Source organism: Lepus europaeus, chromosome 1, assembly GCF_033115175.1.
Source record: "Lepus europaeus isolate LE1 chromosome 1, mLepTim1.pri, whole genome shotgun sequence".
In the NCBI taxonomy this organism is placed as follows: domain Eukaryota; kingdom Metazoa; phylum Chordata; class Mammalia; order Lagomorpha; family Leporidae; genus Lepus; species Lepus europaeus.
Window position 1 is genome coordinate 89,966,032 of NC_084827.1, and position 18,892 is coordinate 89,984,923.

Genomic DNA, 18,892 nt, shown 5'->3' on the forward strand with positions numbered 1-18,892 from the left:
TCCTGAAAACATTTGTTTGCCTTTAATTTATGCTTTTTTAATATTTTTTTTAATTTTTATTTTTTTATTTTTGACAGGCAGAGTGGACAGTGAGAGAGACAGAGAGAAAGGTCTTCCTTTGCCATTGGTTCACCCTCCAGTGGCCGCCGCGGTAGGCGCGCTGCGGCTGGCACACCACGCTGATCTGATGGCAGGAGCCAGGTGCTTCTCCTGGTCTCCCATTGTGTGCAGGGCCCAAGCACTTGGGCCATCCTCCACTGCACTCCCTGGCCACAGCAGAGAGCTGGACTGGAAGAGGGGCAACCGGGATAGAATCCGGTGCCCCGACTGGGACTAGAACCCGGGGTGCCGGCGCCACAAGGCAGAGTATTAGCCTATTGAGCCGCGGCGCCGGCCAGCTTTTTTAATATTTTAAGATAAAAAATTTCCACTCCAAACTGCAAGACAGCTTTGTCCACTGGCAATTTTATAGACAACATTTATGATTATACATCTTAATGTGTGCCTAACTACCCTCTGGCATATTTATAAATGGTTTAGTTCCATGTAATATAGCCAGTATAGTATAGTGGCAAAATAGAATATGGGTTAAGAGTATAGATTCTTCAGCCGGCGCCATGGCTCAATAGGCTAATCCTCCGCCTATGGCACCAGCACCCCGGGTTCTAGTCCCGGTCAGGGTGCCGGATTCTATCCCGGTTGCTCCTCTTCCAGTCCAGCTCTCTGCTGTAGCCTGGGAGTGCAGTGGAGAATGGCCCAAGTCCTTGGGTCCTGCACCCGCATGGGAGACCAGGTGAAGCACCTGGCTCCTGGCTTCTGATCAGCGTGGTGCACTGGCCGCAGTGCGCTGGCTGCAGCAGCCATTGTGGGGTGAACCAATGGAAAAGGAAGACCTTTCTCTGTGTCTCTCTCTCTCTCATTGTCCACTCTGCCTGTCAAAAAAAAGTTTATAGATTCTTAAGCCAAATTTGCATCCCATTTCTACCACTTACTAGTTGTGCAAGTTTGTGATACTTGCCCATTTCCTGTCCTTCATTTTCATTATATGTAAAAATGGAAGGAATTCTTGATTAGGTATTTGCATGTGAGCTGAAGTAGGTCTGTTCCCTGTTGTATTTAGTGAACGTGGTTCTAAGTAGAGGATAGGTCTAAGGCTGTACCACTTATCTCTCATCTCCTTTGAACCAGCAGTTGCCTGAAACATTTGTGCTTACTGTGGAAGACAGGACTCCAAGGGGATAGGCCCGATTGCACAAGCATATTTTAAAACTCTTATTATATAATGTCTACAATTATTCCATTGGCCAAAGGAAATCACATGGCAAAGCACAGTATCCAAGTACAGAAAGATACATGTGTTTCCACTGTGATATGTTGCAGAAAAGAGAGAATTAATCTAATTTTTAGTGCCTACCTATTAGAGTTGTCATAAGGTTAATTAGGTCTTCAAAATGCTCATGGAAAATGCACATTATCTTTTTTTAAAAAAAAATTATTTGAAAGTCAGTTACAGAGCAAGAAGGAGAGACAGAAAGATGTTTTCCATTTACCAGTTCACTTCCCCAGGTGGCCAAAACTGCCAGGACTGGGCCAGATCAAAGCCAGGAATCAGGAGCTCCATGTGGGTCTCCCACTTGAGTACGGGGGCTCAAACACACCTAAAATTAAATATTATATAACTATAACATAAATAGATATTTGGAAAATGTTAACTTTGATGGAGTCAGATGTTCTTAAATGAAATTAAAAAGGCAATGTGTTGTTTAAGTTGTATTTTTGGTTAATAAGATTTTATCTTTTTTTTTTTTTTATTTGACAGATAGTTAGACAGTGAGAGGGAGAGAGAGACAGAGAGAAAGGTCTTCCTTCCGTTGGTTCACTCCCCAAATGGCCGCCACAGCCAGTGCTGCACTGATCCGAAGCCAGGAGCCAGGTGCTTCTTCCTGGTCTCCCATGCGGGTGCAAGGACCCAAGCACTTGGGCCATCCTCCACTGCCTTCCCCGGCCACAGCAGAGAGCTGGACTGGAAGAGGAGCAACTGGAACTAGAACCTGGTACCCATATGGGATGCCAGCGCCACAGGCGAAGGATTAACCAAGTAAGCCATGGCGCCAGCCCAAGAAGATTATATCTTTAAGGCTAATCAGCCAACTTCTAGGATAGTCAAATTGGTTGCTACCATAGTTACTTAACTGTTAATTAAAATCAAGGAGCTACTAAATATCATCATGTTCTACTCTCTAATTTCACAGATAGTAAATTAAGCCAAAATGCTGAGATATATATCTTACTCAAAGAGGGGCCAATGTTGTACTACAGTAGGTTAAGCTGCTGCCTACAATGCCAGAATCCCAAATGGGTGCAGTTCCAGTTCCAGCTGTTCCACTTCCAATCCAACTCTGTGCTAATGTGCCTGTGAAAATCATGGAAAATGGCCCAAATCCTTGGGTCCCTATGTTTTTGTGGGACACATGAATGGAGTTCCAGGCTCTTGGCTTCGGCCTGGTCCAGCCCCAACCATTGTAGCCATTTCAGGTGTGAACCAGGGAATGGAAGATCTTGCTATTTCTCTGTGTATGTATGTCTCTGCCTCTCTCTCTCTGTAGCTCTGCCTTTCACATGAAGAAATACACACACACACACAGATATATGTACGAATATACATGTGTATTACACTCAAAGAGAAAAAGCTGGATGAATGGAAGATAGAGGAAATTAAAATAAATAATTATCTAAATAGAAAAAGGAATTGCAAGGAAGCCAACAGAGATGTCTAGAATTCTAGTTGAGAACTCTTCCTACTCTTCATATGGCCCAGTTATTTATTTCTGTAGTTTTCACACAAACAGTTTATCATATTTTTTTCTATTCTTCTGCCTTTCAGTGAACTATAAACAGAAATAATTTTAGGAAACATTTAAAAGATTTTTAAGAACTATTTCTTTAATTGAGAAGTGACTGTAGTATATGATTTACTTAAAGTGTAAAAATTGAAAAACTAATCTTTTTTTTTTTTTTTTTTTTGACAGGCAGAGTTAGACAGTGAGAGAGAGAGAGAGAGACAGAGAGAAAGGTCTTCCTTTTTCCGTTGGTTCACCCCCGAGTGCCCGCTGCGGCTGGTGTGCCGATCTGAAGCCAGGAGCCAGGTGCTTCCTCCTGGTCTCCCATGTGGGTGCAGGGCCCAAGGACTTGGGCCATCCTCCACTGTACTCCTGGGCCACAGCAGAGAGCTGGACTAGAAGAGGAGCAACCGGGACAGAATCCGGCGCCCCAACCAGGACTAGAACCTGGGGTGCCGGTGCCGCAAGCGGAGGATTAGCCTAGTGAGCCACAGCACTGGCTGAAAAACTGATCCTTACAGAGGCCTTCATTTATCCACTTAATTAAAAGAAATTTCTATTGTGGTATACAGTGTATAGGGAAAACAAACACATTACGAAACTAACATGTAGTATGTCCCAAACTCCTTTATCTGCAATTCAAAAATCAAAAAACTTGACCTAATCTTAACTCCTTTAATAGTAAAAATGATCTTGGACTATTTGTAGTCTTTTAAATTCCCGCTTAGAGTGAGTATATGTTTTGCTGCAGGGATCTTCCCATATTTCAGAGTGCTGTTACAGACGTCTTGGATGAAGGTAAAGAATATATTACATAATTACAGTATGTACTATATTGCCTTTAAAAACTCAAAAAATACTAAATTCTAAAATATATTTGGCTCTCAAAGGGATTATGGTGCTGTACAATTGTGGTATTGAAGAGTCATAAATATTATGAGGAGAAATGAACCAGATATGACTAAAAAGAATGAGGGGCAGTGGGTACAGGGCAATGGGCTCCAGAGGGAAGTTATTTATCTGGGATGGTGGGAGAAGCCTCTTTGGAAGTGACTGTAGAACAGATCCCAGAGCCATGCTGTGGAGCTCTCAGGGAGAGAGACTATTTTAGTCATTGGATACAGAGAAGAGGCTGTCTGGAGGTACTCCAGTCTGAGGGAAGACCAGCTTCAAACACCTAAACCAAGAGTGAGTTTGGCATGTTTGAGAAAGACCATGAAGGCCACTAAGGCTGTAGGTTACCATGCAAAAGGAGGAATGATCAGAGAGGAGCAAGGAGTTTAGACACCTAAAAATGTTATAAATCTTATGGGAAGCCTAGGAGGATTTGGAGCAAAAAAAGTGTCCTGAATCCAGCTTTTTAAAAATATATATCACCTTTACTCTGTGGATAGCTTTGTTATAGTAATAAGAGTTGTGCAAAATAAATGATTGTTATAGGGCCTGCGCTGTGGCATAGCAGGTAATGCCACCACCTGCAGTGCCGGCATCCGATGTGGGTGCTGGTTTGAGTCCCAGCTGCTCCATTTCTGATCCAGCTTTCTGCTATGGCCTGGGAAAGCAGTGTAAGATGGCCCAAGTCCTTGGGCCCTTACACCCACATGGGAGACCTGGAGGGACCTCCTGGCTCCTGGCTTCGGATCGGTACAGCTCTGGCTGTTGTGGCGGCCAACTGGGGAGTGAACAGTGGATGGAAGACCTCTCTCTCTCTGGCTCTGTGTAACTGTGACTTTCAAATAAATAAATAAATCTTAAAAAAAAATAAGATAAAAATAAATGATTATGTCTCTGAATAAAATTTAGAAATTTAATAGTTACTGGCCATACTTTTTAATAAAATAATATCTTAAATAATGTCTTCAATAAGCAACTGTGTTATAAATTAATAACCTAAGTATTATTATACTATCTTTGTTGTTCCTTGTGCTGGATTTTTCTCTAAGCATTAGGGTGAGAAATTAACATTATGAGCCAGCGCCCTGGCTCAATAGGCTAATCTCACCTTGCGGCGCCGGCACACTGGGTTCTAGTCCCGGTCGGGGCACCAGATTCTGTCCCGGTTGCCCCTCTTCCAGTCCAGCTCTCTGCTGTGGCCTGGGAGTGCAGTGGAGGATGGCCCAAGTGCTTGGGCCCTGCATCCCATGGGAGACCAGGATAAGCACCTGGCTCCTGCCATTGGATCAGTGCGGTGCGCTGTCCGCAGCGCACCAGCCGCAGCAGCCATTGGAGGGTGAACCAACGGAAAAGGAAGACCTTTCTCTCTGTCTCTCTCTCACTGTACACTCTGCCTGTCCAAAAAAAAAAAAAAAAATTAACATTATGGTGATAATGTTCTTCCCCATCTTCCTCCTTATTCTTAAAAATACTTCCTTTCTGCCTGCTGAGAGACAATTGGAGAAAAGAGCCATAGTCTTGGAGTACCAAGAACTGGTTTCACACATTGGCTCTGCCGCTGACTGGCTGTAACTCTGGTTGAGTTATTTAACCTCTGGATTTTAGCTCCAGTAGTATAAAATACAGAGATTGAATCATCTGGTTGACAGAGCTCTTTTTAGTTGCAGTCTTAAGTTTATAGTCCTTTGTGTTAGACTCTAAAGTTACTGGATTCTAGATGAAACCTCAGAAAATGCATCAAAATGTCCTTAAATATTAATGTAAAAATATTACTGAATCACTGGGTATCTGTTCATAATTAGTAAATTTGCCCTTCTTTCCCTTTTAATAGGACCAAGAAAATAAATACAAGAAACGAAGAGCACAAACTATTTTCTTCATCAGTACATAGAATCCTGATATTTCTCTAATTCCATCAGACACAGAGGAATGACCACCTTGGTAGATGGCCACAGAGGATGTCAACAATTTTTTGGAGGCAAGCAATGAAATATTTGTGCTATGAGTTTTCTGTTATTAACTATATAGAAACAAGTGGAATTAACCAAAAGATCACTTCAATATGAAAGTTTTTATAAACACAGTTATTTCTTTCTTTTTCTTAAGCACTGTTGTGTGTCCGTTATATTAACATGATTTTACCCTTTCTGGAGTATTATATTGAATAAATTGGCATTAAATACCTAAATACAAAATAAGAATATAAATAACAAATTAAATATCAATATTATAAAACAAGGCTCTTTGTATCTATCCTGGACATATGTAACTACAAATACTAAATAGATTGGAAAATGAGAAACTATTTTCTACTTACTTTAGAGTTGTGCCTTTTATGATTTTTTTAAAAGTAATCCCAACTCTTTTTTTACTTGCTTATCTTTAACAACTATTCTAAAGGGCTCCAAAATCTTGAGAAGCCAGCCTTTTATTTCTATCACAGCCTAAATTTTGTGAGACTTCTACATCAAAAGATTACATTTAACATGTAGTTCATTTCATACCTACTCATGGAAGAGCCGTCAGGCAAGGGTCCTGGGCCACTATGCCATCTTCAAACTTGAATTTAATTACATTACCATTTAAAGGAAAGGTTTGCTTGAAAAGAAATTGACCTTATTTAAAAGGAAAAACATGGTAAGGGGTCTGCATTCCTCCCCATATTCGTTAAGATTTAAGTAGATAAAATTTTGTATAAAAATGAACTCTTAAACATTATGTACAATGCACTAAAATGGAATTTCCCAGCAGAGTTTATACAAACAGAAACTATGGATATGCTCAGAATTTCATTTGTAGTGTTAATTCAACTCATAGACCTAAGGTCATTCTGTAAGCATGTCTACTTTTCAAGCTGTACATAGAGGAAGGTTTTCTGTAAGTAAAGAAGTCTATAAATGTTTAGAAAACCCAGTGAAGAGTTTCTGAGTTTTCTTTCAGTAACTAGAATTAAAATTAATTCTTTTCTGTTGGGGAAAATTTCATCTAATTACAATCAATTTATTCTGCAACTTTTTGGACAGCAAGTCCTGATCACCAAAGAGAAACAGCTATGCTGCCTTGCCACACAGTTCTTTTATTTTTTTTATTTTTATTTTACAGGCAGAATTAGACAGTGAGAGAGAGAGAGAGAGAGGTCTTTCTTCATTGGTTCACCCCCCAAAGGGCTGCTACGGCCGGCACACTGCACCGACCCGAAACCAGGAGCCAGGCACTTCCTCCTGGTCTCCCATGCGGGTGCAGGTACCCAAGCACTTGGGCCATCCTCCACTGCCTTCCCGGGCCACAGCAGAGAGCTGGACAGGAAGAGGAGCAACCAGGATAGAACCAGTGCCCCAACCGGGACTGGAACCCGGAGTACCGACGCCACAGGTGGAGAATTAGCCTAGTGAGCTGCGGCGCTGGCATGCCGCACAGTTCTAACAATGGTATTATTTTGCAGTCACTGGGCTTTATGAAACCATGAAGTGTAGTTATCCACTGGCTGCCTGATGGCACAGACACACCTGAACCTTTCTGAACCACTGATAATGTTGCCTTCTGTTTGTATGAATCTTCAAAGAAACACATTCCCTGGCTTTCTTCAGCAAGCCAATTTAGTATAACGGCTCTCAGGTGTAAGAAATTCTTTCTTACAGTCTTTTATGTACTTTCATTAAGTGACTGTTTTTAAAACTTCTGTTCACAGAATTACACTTTAAACATTATTTAAATCTTTTTTTAATTTGATATAACTAACTTAAGTATTTTGGGGGAGGTGCTAAAAATTAACCATTGCTTAATTAGTGAAAGAGTTCTCATAAATTATGCTTGTCCATAAGCAATGTACTATACAAAATTTTGTTCTCTAGTATTTCCTTTTCACTCATCCTCATAACTTATCTTACTTTGCACTGTTATTCTTTGCCACTGCAACATATCTGTTAGATAGCTTTAATTTATATTTAGTCTACATAATAAAAGCTTAGTCCTTTATTCAGTTAATTCATTCTATTTTTGATCATGTTATTAATAAGCCACTAATATTTAGAATAATCCAGATTACTATATTTTATTTCCCATGTCATTAGAATTATTTACAAGTTATAGTGGTGACACCTTTTAGGGGTTAGAAAGGCAATTGGGGGGCCAGCACCGTGCCTCACTTGGTTAATCCTCTTCCTGCTGCGCCGGCATCCCATATGGACGTTGGTTCTAGTCCCGGTTGCTCCTCTTCCAGTCCAGCTCTCTACTGTGGCCCGGGAAAGCAGTGGAGGATGGCCCAAGTCTTTGGGCCCCTGCACCCGCATGGGAAACCAGGAGGAAGCTCCTGGCTTCTGTCTTCAGATCAGCGCAGTGCCAGCCGTAGCGGCCATTTGGGGAGTGAGCCAATGGAAGAAAGACCTTTCTCTGTGTCACTCTCTCTCTCTCTCACTGTCTATAACTCTACCTGTCAAATTAAAAAAAAAAAAGAAAGCAATTGGACTATGGTAGCTATGATTTATAAACCTGGTATACAAGAAAACGAATTCACAGAACAGATTGAAACCCACCGATTACCTGCAACTGTACCACTCACCCAACATTGTGACCTTCAGCCAATCATTGATTCTCTATGACCCCCAATTTATACAACTTTAAATTCTTGGTGCTAAGAATAATATAATTGTGATGATTAAATTGGATAAGTAATATAAGTAAAGAGTACTTGCTTAATACCTAATTCAATAAATAAATGATAGAGCTAATCCACTTTTACAAAGTGAATGCAAACAAGTTTACCCATAGCAAGCTGAACTCTTATAAAAACATCATAGGTTTGTCTATTATATTCATGTGAGATTTCTATTGTGTCTTTAGATCTGTTATAGTGCTATCAAATTCTGTTCACACTGAAGCATCCCGACCAACAATGTAAAATTCCTGTTTAACAATATTAAAATGCAATTGATGATGCAGATGTCACCATTAAAAGTATGTTACAGGGGCCGGCATTATGGTGTAGCAGATTAAGCCTCCACCTGAGACCTTGGCATCCCATATGGGGACCAATTTAAGACCTAGCTGCTCTTCTTCAGATAGTCTCCCTCTAATGACCTGGGAAAGCAGTGGAGGATAGCCCAAGTGCTTGGGCCTGGGAACCCACAGGGGAGACCCTGGAAGAAGCTCCTGGCTCCTGGCTTCCACCTGGCCCGCCTGACCATTTGGGGAATGAACAAGCAGATGAAAGATCAATCTCTCCTCTCCCCCTCTCTCTCCTCTAATTCTGCCTTTCAAATAAATTTAAAAAAAAATCTTTAAAACAAACAAAAAGCATTATACCACTGATTCTTAAATTTCAGTTACATGGAAACTGTGAACATCCAAATTTTGTAAAATTTTAGGGTGTTCATAGACTCATTAAAATTTTAACTTTATGTTAACCACTATTATTTAGAGAAATATTTCATTTACAGAGCAGAGTGATTTGAAGAATTTTCTGTGTGGGACTATCTTATATATACACATTAAGCAGATGTTTATTTAGTCTAAGAAAATGATTTGATGTTCACACTAGGAAAATAAAAGTAAACAAATAATTTTATTCTATTAGTTTCCTGGTCTGATGTAACAAAGTACCACAACTGGTAGATTAAAATAAGAAAAACTCATTCTCTTGCAGTTCATTAGACTGAAGGTTGAAAACTAAGTTTTCAACACCACAATGATCTTTGAAGTCTGTTAGGAAGAGTTTATTCCATGTTGTTGATAATCCTTGGCATTTGTGACTGATAGATATGTCACTTCAGTCTCCACCTCTGTTGTGTGTCATTGTCTCTTCTTTTCATCTGAGGCCCCAGTCTTACTAGATTAGGGCCTGCCCTACTTCCGTTTGACCTCAACATGATGATACCTGCAAAGGTTACTCAGTATTTACAAATTTAGTTCCATTCATAGTTACTGTGGGTAGGATTTGAACATAACTTTTGGGGGAACCTAATTCAACTCACAAACCCTGTCTTTTTTTTTAAATATAAATTTAGGGAGTAAAAAGTAGATTTGAAAAGTAGAGAATTTTCTTCTGTTCAACCTCTGGAAACAGGCTGTTACTTTTGTGATATGACATGGTCTCTATAGTAGCTGTAATTGTTTTGCTTAAGAGTATAGGATAGCACTGCATTTTTAGCTTAGTTTCTTGATCATTTTCCTGTTTACTCAAAAGCTGTGTTTTCCTTGTAAATAGCACTAGAATTAAATTATTTACATAAGACCTCAAATAATAAGCTTATGGATTTATGATGAAAGGCTACATATCACATGTATCAATAAGAGATTTCCCAAAGATTTCAGAGATGGACAAATGATTGCATTTATAATTATACTAAAGTAATACTTTGTAAACAAGTTCAGATAATATTTCGCTGCTAAGCTTATTTATTCGCTATTTTTTATTTTCATTACTAAGAAATTCACTTTAAGTTGAAATTGAGGAAAATTGTTGACCTTTCAAAATGATCATGTTCATTATTTATCTTTACCATTAATTCTACTGCTTGTTGTAGAAAAGCTTATTCTAGTGAAGATGCTTTTCTAATGTATAACTTAATATCTGGAATATAGTTCATCAGTACAGCTTTATATTACATTTTCTTTTTAGCCATCTTCCATAATTGTTAGGCAATTGTCAAAGATTTTTCATATACTAAAGCTTACACAGGTGTATACACTTACTTTAGCACTCCCAAAAGGGAATTTTCTGTGTGCTTTCTCCTCTTTGAATTTCTGAATAGGAAAGGAAGTGAAGTATTACAAAATCTTATTATGGAATCCTCTGGGTTTATAATCTTGCGTGAAACACACAAAATTTCCAAAAAATAGTTTTCTTGCAAGTAAAACCTGCTTCAAATTAGTCTTTCCATATAGTAAGCACTCAATGAATTTTTATGAATCAAAAGAAGAAAATTATGAGCCCTATGCGTACAGTAACATCCAGGAGAGCTCTTGAAGGATACGACATTTCTGAAGCCAACCCAGTTATGTGTCTTTCATGTCAAATATTTTCATTGAATTTGATATAAAAAGCAGAGACAACAACTAGATGCAATGCTATAAAATGGATATATTTTCTTTATCTCCCAAAACTTTTTAGTGAACTTTAAGACCTCAGGCATTGGTTTATAATTGCATTTCATTTTCCAAATGAAAGCTGAAACTTTGCCAAAAAACTGTAAAGTGTGTGGATAAGTAAATAGTTGAGTATGTATTTGAGGTGTAGGAGTGACTTTCAAAACGATGGATTAAAATACTATAGCAATAGTTCTCCTGGACCATGCTTCAGTGTAACCTAGGGAACCCTATCTCTAGGATATAATTTCTGCTATGCTTCTTTGAACATCATTTAACTCACAGAGTCAGAATCTTTAGAAATGTGGATTACACAAGAGTAGTAGGATTTTGCATAAAAATATGTCTTACAGCTACTGGAAATAACAGATTTGGATACAGATATGCTGATCTAATAAAGAGAACTATAAATTGGAAAATTTGACAAGGAATTTAAGGAAATAAATAAGCATATAAAGCCATAAAGATTTAGTGTGGAAGATAACAGTAACAACAAAATAAATAACCCTGATTAGTAGTAAAAATACCTTGGAAAAATGCTATGAATTGTACTTTTGCCCTCAAATGTCTACATTCCAAGGCTGGGGGGTTGTCTAAAGTTGAATTGGACAGGTTTAAGTGGAGGATTTAAAATCAGTAAGGTATTCCCAGAGAGACTGAGTAACCATTTTCTGGGAGTATAAAAATGGTGGCTGTGGTGGTGATTAGGGATAGGATGGGGATGCTTTATGGAATTGTTATACATTTGAAAAGCTCTAAATTGTCTTCCAACTGTAGTTTGCTATGTTTCTGAGTGTCAGTCCTTCATCTATATATTTTTAAAACTTTGTGTGGGGCCAGCATTATTATATGGCAGGTAAACCCACCACCTGCTGAGCTGACATTCCCCAATGGGCACCAGTTCCAGTTCCTGCTGCTCCACTTCTGATCCAGCTCCCTGTTCATGGTTTTGGAAAAGCAGCAGAAGATGCCCAGGTGTTTTGGACACCCACATGGGAGACCCGGATGAAGCTCCTGGCTCCTGACTCCTGGCTTTGGCCTGGCTCGGCCCTGGCCATTGTAGCCAACTTGGGAGTGAGCCAGCTATGGAACATCTCTCTGTCTCTCCCTGACTCTGTATGTAACTCTGACTCTCAAAATAAATAAATAAATCTTTTAAAAATTTTACAGGCTAAACACTATACTGAAATATAAAACATATGGATATGAACAAAAATAGAACATATTAGGTTTGATAACCCCTACAATAAAACATGAAGGCAATTAAATGAGATAGTAATCTTTTGTCTATACATGCATTGGTTATTTCTATTACTATTTAGGAATTAACAAATTTATGAAGTAGGAATTCCAATATAGTTAATTGTTTAGACAGAAATTCTTTTATCAAGGCAGGCATTGTATCACAGAGTGTTAAGCCCTGCTTGCAATACCCACATCCTACATTAGAGTACTGGTTCAACTCCTGGCATCTCAACTTGCAATCCAGTTTCCTGCTAATATATCCTGGAAGACAGCAGTGATGTTTCAAGTGCTTAAACCCTTGCTATCCACATGGAAGACTAAGATGCAGTCCAGTCTCCTGGCATCAACCTTGCCAACCCTTGCTGTTGCAGACATTTGGAGAATGGAAGATATCTCTCTCTATCTCTCATTCTGCCTTTCAAATAGATGAAATATAAATAAGTCAACATTTAAAAAAACTATCATGATTACTGGATAAACTGTCATCTGGATCTTGAGTCTTTGAGAAGAAACTTCTTGAAAATTCTGTAGAGTGGGCCAGCTCTGTGGCATAGCAGGTAAAGTCACCTCTATACAGGCAGGTTCATGTTCCAACTCCTCCACTTCTGATCCGGCACTGTGCCAACGGCCTGGGAAAAGCAGTGGAAGATGGCCCTAGTATTTGGGCCGCTGTCTCCCATGTGGGAGACCGGGATGAAGCTACTGGCTCTTGGCTTCACCCTGGCTGAGCTCTGGCTTTTGTAGCCATCTGGGGAGTGGAAGATCTCTCTCTCCATGTCTCCCTCTCGCTCTGTAGCTCTGCCTTTCAAATAAAATAAATAATTCTAAAAAAAAAAAAAATCTGTACAATATTTAGTAATCAAGCCCAGATGTTAATTACTGTTATTGTTCTTGGCCTTTTGGCTCCAATACTGAACAGCATAGCTTTTGATGCAGCTATTGCTTGTAAATAGTCAATACCTTGGGGTGAGAGGCCAGTTTCCTATTTAAAAAAAAAAAAACAAAAAACAAAAAACAAAAAAAAAAAAACCTCTTCTGTGGTCAGGGAAGCTGCATCCTTAAGAGAGGTCTGAGTATGAAGAGGCATGGAGGATGGAAGTCGATTTACTCCAGAGTCCCAGATAGTGAAGAGAAATGAATTCCTCAAGAAAGCTCTCTAGTTCTGAACTTCAAAGAAGCAAAATGAAAACAGCAATAATTACTTCCTTTTTTTCTGTATATTTCAGAAGCAATTTGTGGATAGAAAAATAAGTTCGCAAGTAAAAATGAGCTCTCTTTAATTACTTATCGTCCTTTACTGTAGAGTTTTAATGCCTGTGTTTTACTAGATTTTAGTAAATCACTCATTTTAAAAATATTTTACTCTGTATTAGAACTTAACAGATCACACTGTCAGTAAGAGAAGAGAGACGCTATAGAAAGTTTGAACAATCAGCCTATTACTGCTGTGTTTTTTTAGAAGAATGAATATATACTGGTGGTAAGTTTTCCTTTTGAATTATAAAAGCTATACATACTCATGGTCTTTAAAATAATATAAAAAAGTATAACATAAAAGGTAAAATTTGTCTAACTATCCTGTATCATTTGAGAAATATTTTATCCACTTGAAAATGCATGTATGCACATATATATGTTACGTTTACATAAATGCCTTTGTAGCCTTTTTTAAAACAAACATAGCTAATATATTATTCTTTGCTAGTGCTCTTTCTGCTATTTCTCTCTATTTTTTTCCAAGAACTCTTTGTACACTAATAAAATGTACAGCTTTTTTCATCTGTTTGAAATATTTTTCTCTCATTTAATTTGTACTTATCCCTTGTTTGGGGTGGTTTCTTTCTTCCCATACTGAGATTTTTATATTTTCACTTAGTCACATTATCAGTTTTTTCTTTGATGGCTTCCAGAGTGTTAATGTCCAAAATTATAAAACATGTTAACACCTGTAGGCATTTGAGGAGTAAACCAGTAGACAGAAGGTTTCTCTCTCTTATTTTCCCTGCCCCCAGTGCCTCCTAAGTAAATAGATATATTTTTAAAATACATGTTTATCTGAGTATTAAAATGTTAAGGACATTGGGATATATTTCAGGATTTTCGTTAGAATTTTTCTCTCTTCCTCCTGAGGACTAAACTCTTTAACTACAGGGCTTTTATAATATGTTGAATATCCCAAATGGCTACTCTAGTACTTACTCCTTTTATTTATTTTTTTAAAAAGATTTATTGATTGATTGATTGATTTGAAACACAGAATTACAGAGAGGCAAAGGCAGAAAGAGAGAGAGATGTCCTCCATCCTCTGGTTCACTCCCCAGATGGCCGGAACAGCCAGAGCTGCGCTGATCCAGGTCCCCTACGCGATTGCAGGTGCCCAGAAACTTTGGCGATCCTCTCTCAAGTTCTCAAAAAAGATTTACCATATGACCCAGCCATCCCACTCCTGTGAATTTTCCCAAAGGAAATGAAATCAGCATATGAAACAGTTATCTGTATCCCATGTTTATTGCAGCTCAATTCACAATAGCTAAGATAGCTAATCAACCTAGATGTCTATCAACCAATGACTAAATAAAGAAAATGTGGTGTTATATACATAATGAATACTACTCAGTTGTAAAAATAGTGAAATTCTGTCTTTTGCAACAAAATGGATGAAACAAGAAACTAATGGAGTACAAAAGAATGTAATGTTTTGCTTTGCATTTCCCTGACAGCTAGTGATCCTGAGCATTTTTTCATGTGTCTATTGGCCATTTGGGTTTCCTCTTTTGAAAAATGTCTGTTTAAGTCCTTTGCCCATTTCTTCACTGGATGGTTTGTTTTGTTGTTGTTGAGTTTCTTAATCTCTCTATATATTCTGGTTATTAATCCTTTATCAGCTTAATAGCTTGCAAATAATTTCTCTCATTCTGTCAGTTGCCTCAACTTTTCTGAGTGTTTCTTTTGTAGTGCAGAAGCCTCTCAATTTGAAATAATCCCATTTGTAAATTTTGGCTTTGTTTTCTTATGCCTCTGGAGTATTTTCTGAAAATTCTTTGCCAATGCCAATATCTTGAAGAGTTTTCCTAATGTTCTCTAGTAATTTGACAGTATCAGGTCATAGATTTAGGACTATAATCCATTTTGAATGTATTTTTATGTGAGGTGTAAGGTAGAGGTCCTGATTCATATTTCATATTTCAGCATGTGGAAATCCAGTTTTCTCAGCATCATTGGTTAAAGAGACTATACTTGGTCCAGGGATTTGTTTTAGCTCCTTGGTTAAATATAAGTTGGTTTTAGAGGCATGAATTGATTTCTGGGATTTGTATTCTGTTTCATGGGTATATCCATCTGTTTTTGTACCAGTACCAGGCTGTTTTGATTATAATTGCCATGTAGTATGTCTTGAAATCTGGTATTGTGATGTTTGTTTTATAAGATTGCTTTAGGTATTTGGGGTCTTCTGTGTTTCCATATAAATTTCAGCATTGTTTTTTCTATATCTGAAAAGAATGTCCTTGGTATTTTGTTTGGTATCACATTGAATCTGTAAATTGCTTTTGGATGTATGGACATTTTGATATTGATTCTTGCAATCTATGAACATGGAAGATTTTTCCATTTTTTTTTATCCTCTTCTATTTTGTTCTTTAAGGTTTTATAATTCTCATCAAAGAAATCTTTGATTCCTTGTTTAAATGTATTCCAAAGTATTTGATTATTTTGTTATTGCTATTGTGAATGTGATTGATCGTAGAAGTTCTTCTTCAGTGTGGCATTGTCTGTGTATACAAAGGCTGTTGATTTTTGTGTATTGATTTTATATCCCGCTACTTTGTCAACCTCTTCTATGAGTTCCCACAGTCTTGGTGGAGTCTGTTGGATCCCCTATATATAGAATCATGTCATCTGCAAATAGGGATACTTTGACTTCCTCTTTCCTAATTTGTATCCCTTTAATTTCTTTCTTTCCTTCTTCTTTTTTTTTTTTTTTTTTTTCCATAATGGCTCTGGCTAAAATTTCCATGACTATCTTCAATAGAAATGGTGAGAGTTTGCATAATCTTCTGGTTCCAGATCTCAATGGGATGCTTCCAACTTTTCCCCATTAAATAGGATTCTGGCCATAAGTTTGTCAAAAATTGCCTTGATTGGCCGGCGCCGCGGCTCACTAGGCTAATCCTCCGCCTTGCAGCGCCGGCACACCAGGTTCTAGTCCTGGTCGGGGCACTGATCCTGTCCCGGTTGCCCCTCTTCCAGGCCAGCTCTCTGCTGTGGCCAGGGAGTGCAGTGGAGGATGGCCCAAGTGCTTGGGCCCTGCACCCCATGGGAGACCAGGAGAAGCACCTGGCTCCTGCCATCGGATCGACGCGGTGCGCCGGCCGCAGCGCGCCTACCGCGGCGGCCATTGGAGGGTGAACCAACGGCAAAAGGAAGACCTTTCTCTCTGTCTCTCTCTCACTGTCCACTCTGCCTGTCAAAAAAAAAAAAAAATTGCCTTGATTGTGCTGAGTAAAGTTCCATCTATATCCAGTTTGGTTAAGGTTCATTATGAAAGGATGTTGTATTTTATCAAATGCTTTCTCTACATCTATTGTGATAGTCATATTTTTTTTGTTCTGCAGTTTGTTAATGTGATACATCACATTAATTGATTTGTGAATGTTAAACCATAACTGCATACCAAAGATAAATCAACATGATCCGGGTGAATGGTCATTCTGATGTGTTGTTTAATTGAATTGGCTAGAATTCTGTTGAGGATTTTTGTGTCTAGTTCATCAGGGAAATTGGTCTGTAGTCCTATTTCTCAGTTTTAGGAATTAAGCTTTCTTCAGCTTTAGGAATTAAGGTGATGCTGGCTTAATAGAATTTGGACCGGCGCCGTGGCTCAATAGGCTAATCCTCTGCCTGTGGCACCAGCACCCCGGGTTCTAGTCCCAGTTGGGGTGCCAGATTCTGTTCCAGTTGCTCCTCTTCCATTCCAGCTCTCTGCTATGGCCCGGGAAGGCAGTGGAGGATGGCCCAAGTCCTTGGGCCCTGCACCCGCATGGGAGACCAGGAGAAGCACCTGGCTCCTGGCTTCGGATCAGTGTGGTGCGCCAGCCGCAGCGGCCGTTGGGGGGTGAACCAATGGCAAAGGAAGACCTTTCTCTCTGTCTCTCTCTCTCACTGTCCACTCTGCCTGTCAAGGAAGGAAGGAAGGAAGAATAGAAAGAAAGAATTTGGGAGAATGCCCTCCCTTTCGATAGTTTTGAATAGGTTAGGAAGAATTGGAGTTAGTTCTTTTTAAATGTCTGGTGGAATTCAGCAGTGAAGCCATCCGGTCCTGAGGTTTTCTTTGTTGGGAGGGCCTTTATTACTGATTCAATTTCCATCTTGTTTAAGGGTCTGTTAGGTATCCTTTGTTTTCTTGGCTCATTTAAAGTAGGTTGTATTTATCCAGGAGTCTACCCATTTCTTCTTGGGTTCCCGGTTTGTTGGAATACAGCTCTTTGTAGTAATTTCTGATAATTCTTTTTATTTCTGTGGTGTCTGTTGTTACATTTCTTCTTTTCATCTCTAATTTTATTGCTATAGATCTTCTGTCTCCTTTTTTTGGTCAGCTGGGCTAATAGTATATCAATTTTGTTTATTTTTTCAAAAACTAGCTTTTCATTTTGCTCATCTTTTGTATTGTTATTTTGGTTCCAATTTTGTTTATTTCTTCTCCAATTTTAATTATTTCTTTTCTCCTAATAGTTTTGGGTTTGGTTTGCTATTGTTTGTCTAGATCCTTGGGAAGCATTGATAGCTCACTTATTTTGTGCCTTTCTGATTTCTTGATATAGTCACCATTTTCTATAAACTTTCCTCTTCAACACTGTTTTGGCTATATCCCTTAAGTTTTCATATGTTATATTGTCATCTTCATTTGTTTCCAGAAATTTTTTGATTTCCTTTTTGATTTCTTCTATGACCCACTGTTAATTCAGAAGCATAGTGTTCAGTCTCCATGTGTTTGCATATGTTCTAGAGATTCCTGAGTTGCTGATTTCCAGCTTCATTCCATTGTAGTGCAATCAGATGTATGGTATGATTTCAATTATTCTGAACTTGCTGAGTATTGCTTTATGGCCTACCATGTGGTCTATTCTATGAAAAGTTCCTTGCTCTGCTGAGAAGAATCTGTATTCTGCAACTGGAAGAAGAAAAGTTCTGTAATTACCTTTTAGGTCCCTCTGGTCTATAGTGTCAATTAACTCTGTTGTTTCCTTGCTGATTTTCTGTCTGGTTGACCTGTCCATTATTTAAAGTGGGCTGTTAAAGTCTCCCATTACTATTGTATTTGAGTCTATGACTCCCTTACATCCCTTAAAATTTCTTTTAAATAACAAGGTACCCTGAAACGAAGTGCATATACATTTATAATAGTGAAAGCTTCTTGTTGAATTGATACCTTAATCATTACATAGTGCCCTTCTTTGTCTCTTTTAACAGTTCTTGTGTTAAAGTCTATTTTGTCTGATATTAGGGTGACCGCACCAGCTCTTTTGTAGTTTCTGTTAGCATAGAATATCTTTTTACATTCTTTCACTTTCAATCTGTGTGCATCTTTGTTGGTGAGAAGTGTTTCTTGTATGCAGCAAATAGAGGTGTTTGGTTTTGTTTTTTTTCTCCAGACAGCCATTCTGTGTCTTTTAACTGCAGAGTTGAGGACATTAAAATTCAAGGTGACTAATGATAAGTAATGACTTTGCCCTGCCATTTTTCCTTAAATATTCCTATTTTCTACTTTGAATTTCCCTTGTACCTTTTCTGTGCAATTTTCTTCCTTTACCTACTTTAAGAATGATGACCCT

General features: G+C 38.5%; 1 protein-coding gene and 1 long non-coding RNA gene across 7 annotated transcripts in view; both read left to right on the top strand.

Moving 5' to 3' along the window:
* LOC133756053 (uncharacterized) overlaps nucleotides 1–5,709 on the top strand; it is a 228,678-nt gene extending 222,969 nt beyond the window's left edge. For both annotated transcript variants that reach the window (XR_009865507.1, XR_009865508.1), the window contains one exon: nucleotides 5,566–5,709. This is a non-coding gene — a long non-coding RNA (uncharacterized LOC133756053). The remainder of the gene's footprint in view (nucleotides 1–5,565) is intronic.
* A 7,730-nt stretch (nucleotides 5,710–13,439) lies between these two features.
* The window catches only part of MBD5 (methyl-CpG binding domain protein 5), a 264,810-nt gene continuing 259,357 nt past the window's right edge, over nucleotides 13,440–18,892 (top strand). For all 5 annotated transcript variants that reach the window (XM_062186379.1, XM_062186390.1, XM_062186370.1 and 2 more), the window contains exon 1: nucleotides 13,440–13,542. The gene's annotated coding sequence lies outside the window, so the exon portion shown is untranslated. The remainder of the gene's footprint in view (nucleotides 13,543–18,892) is intronic.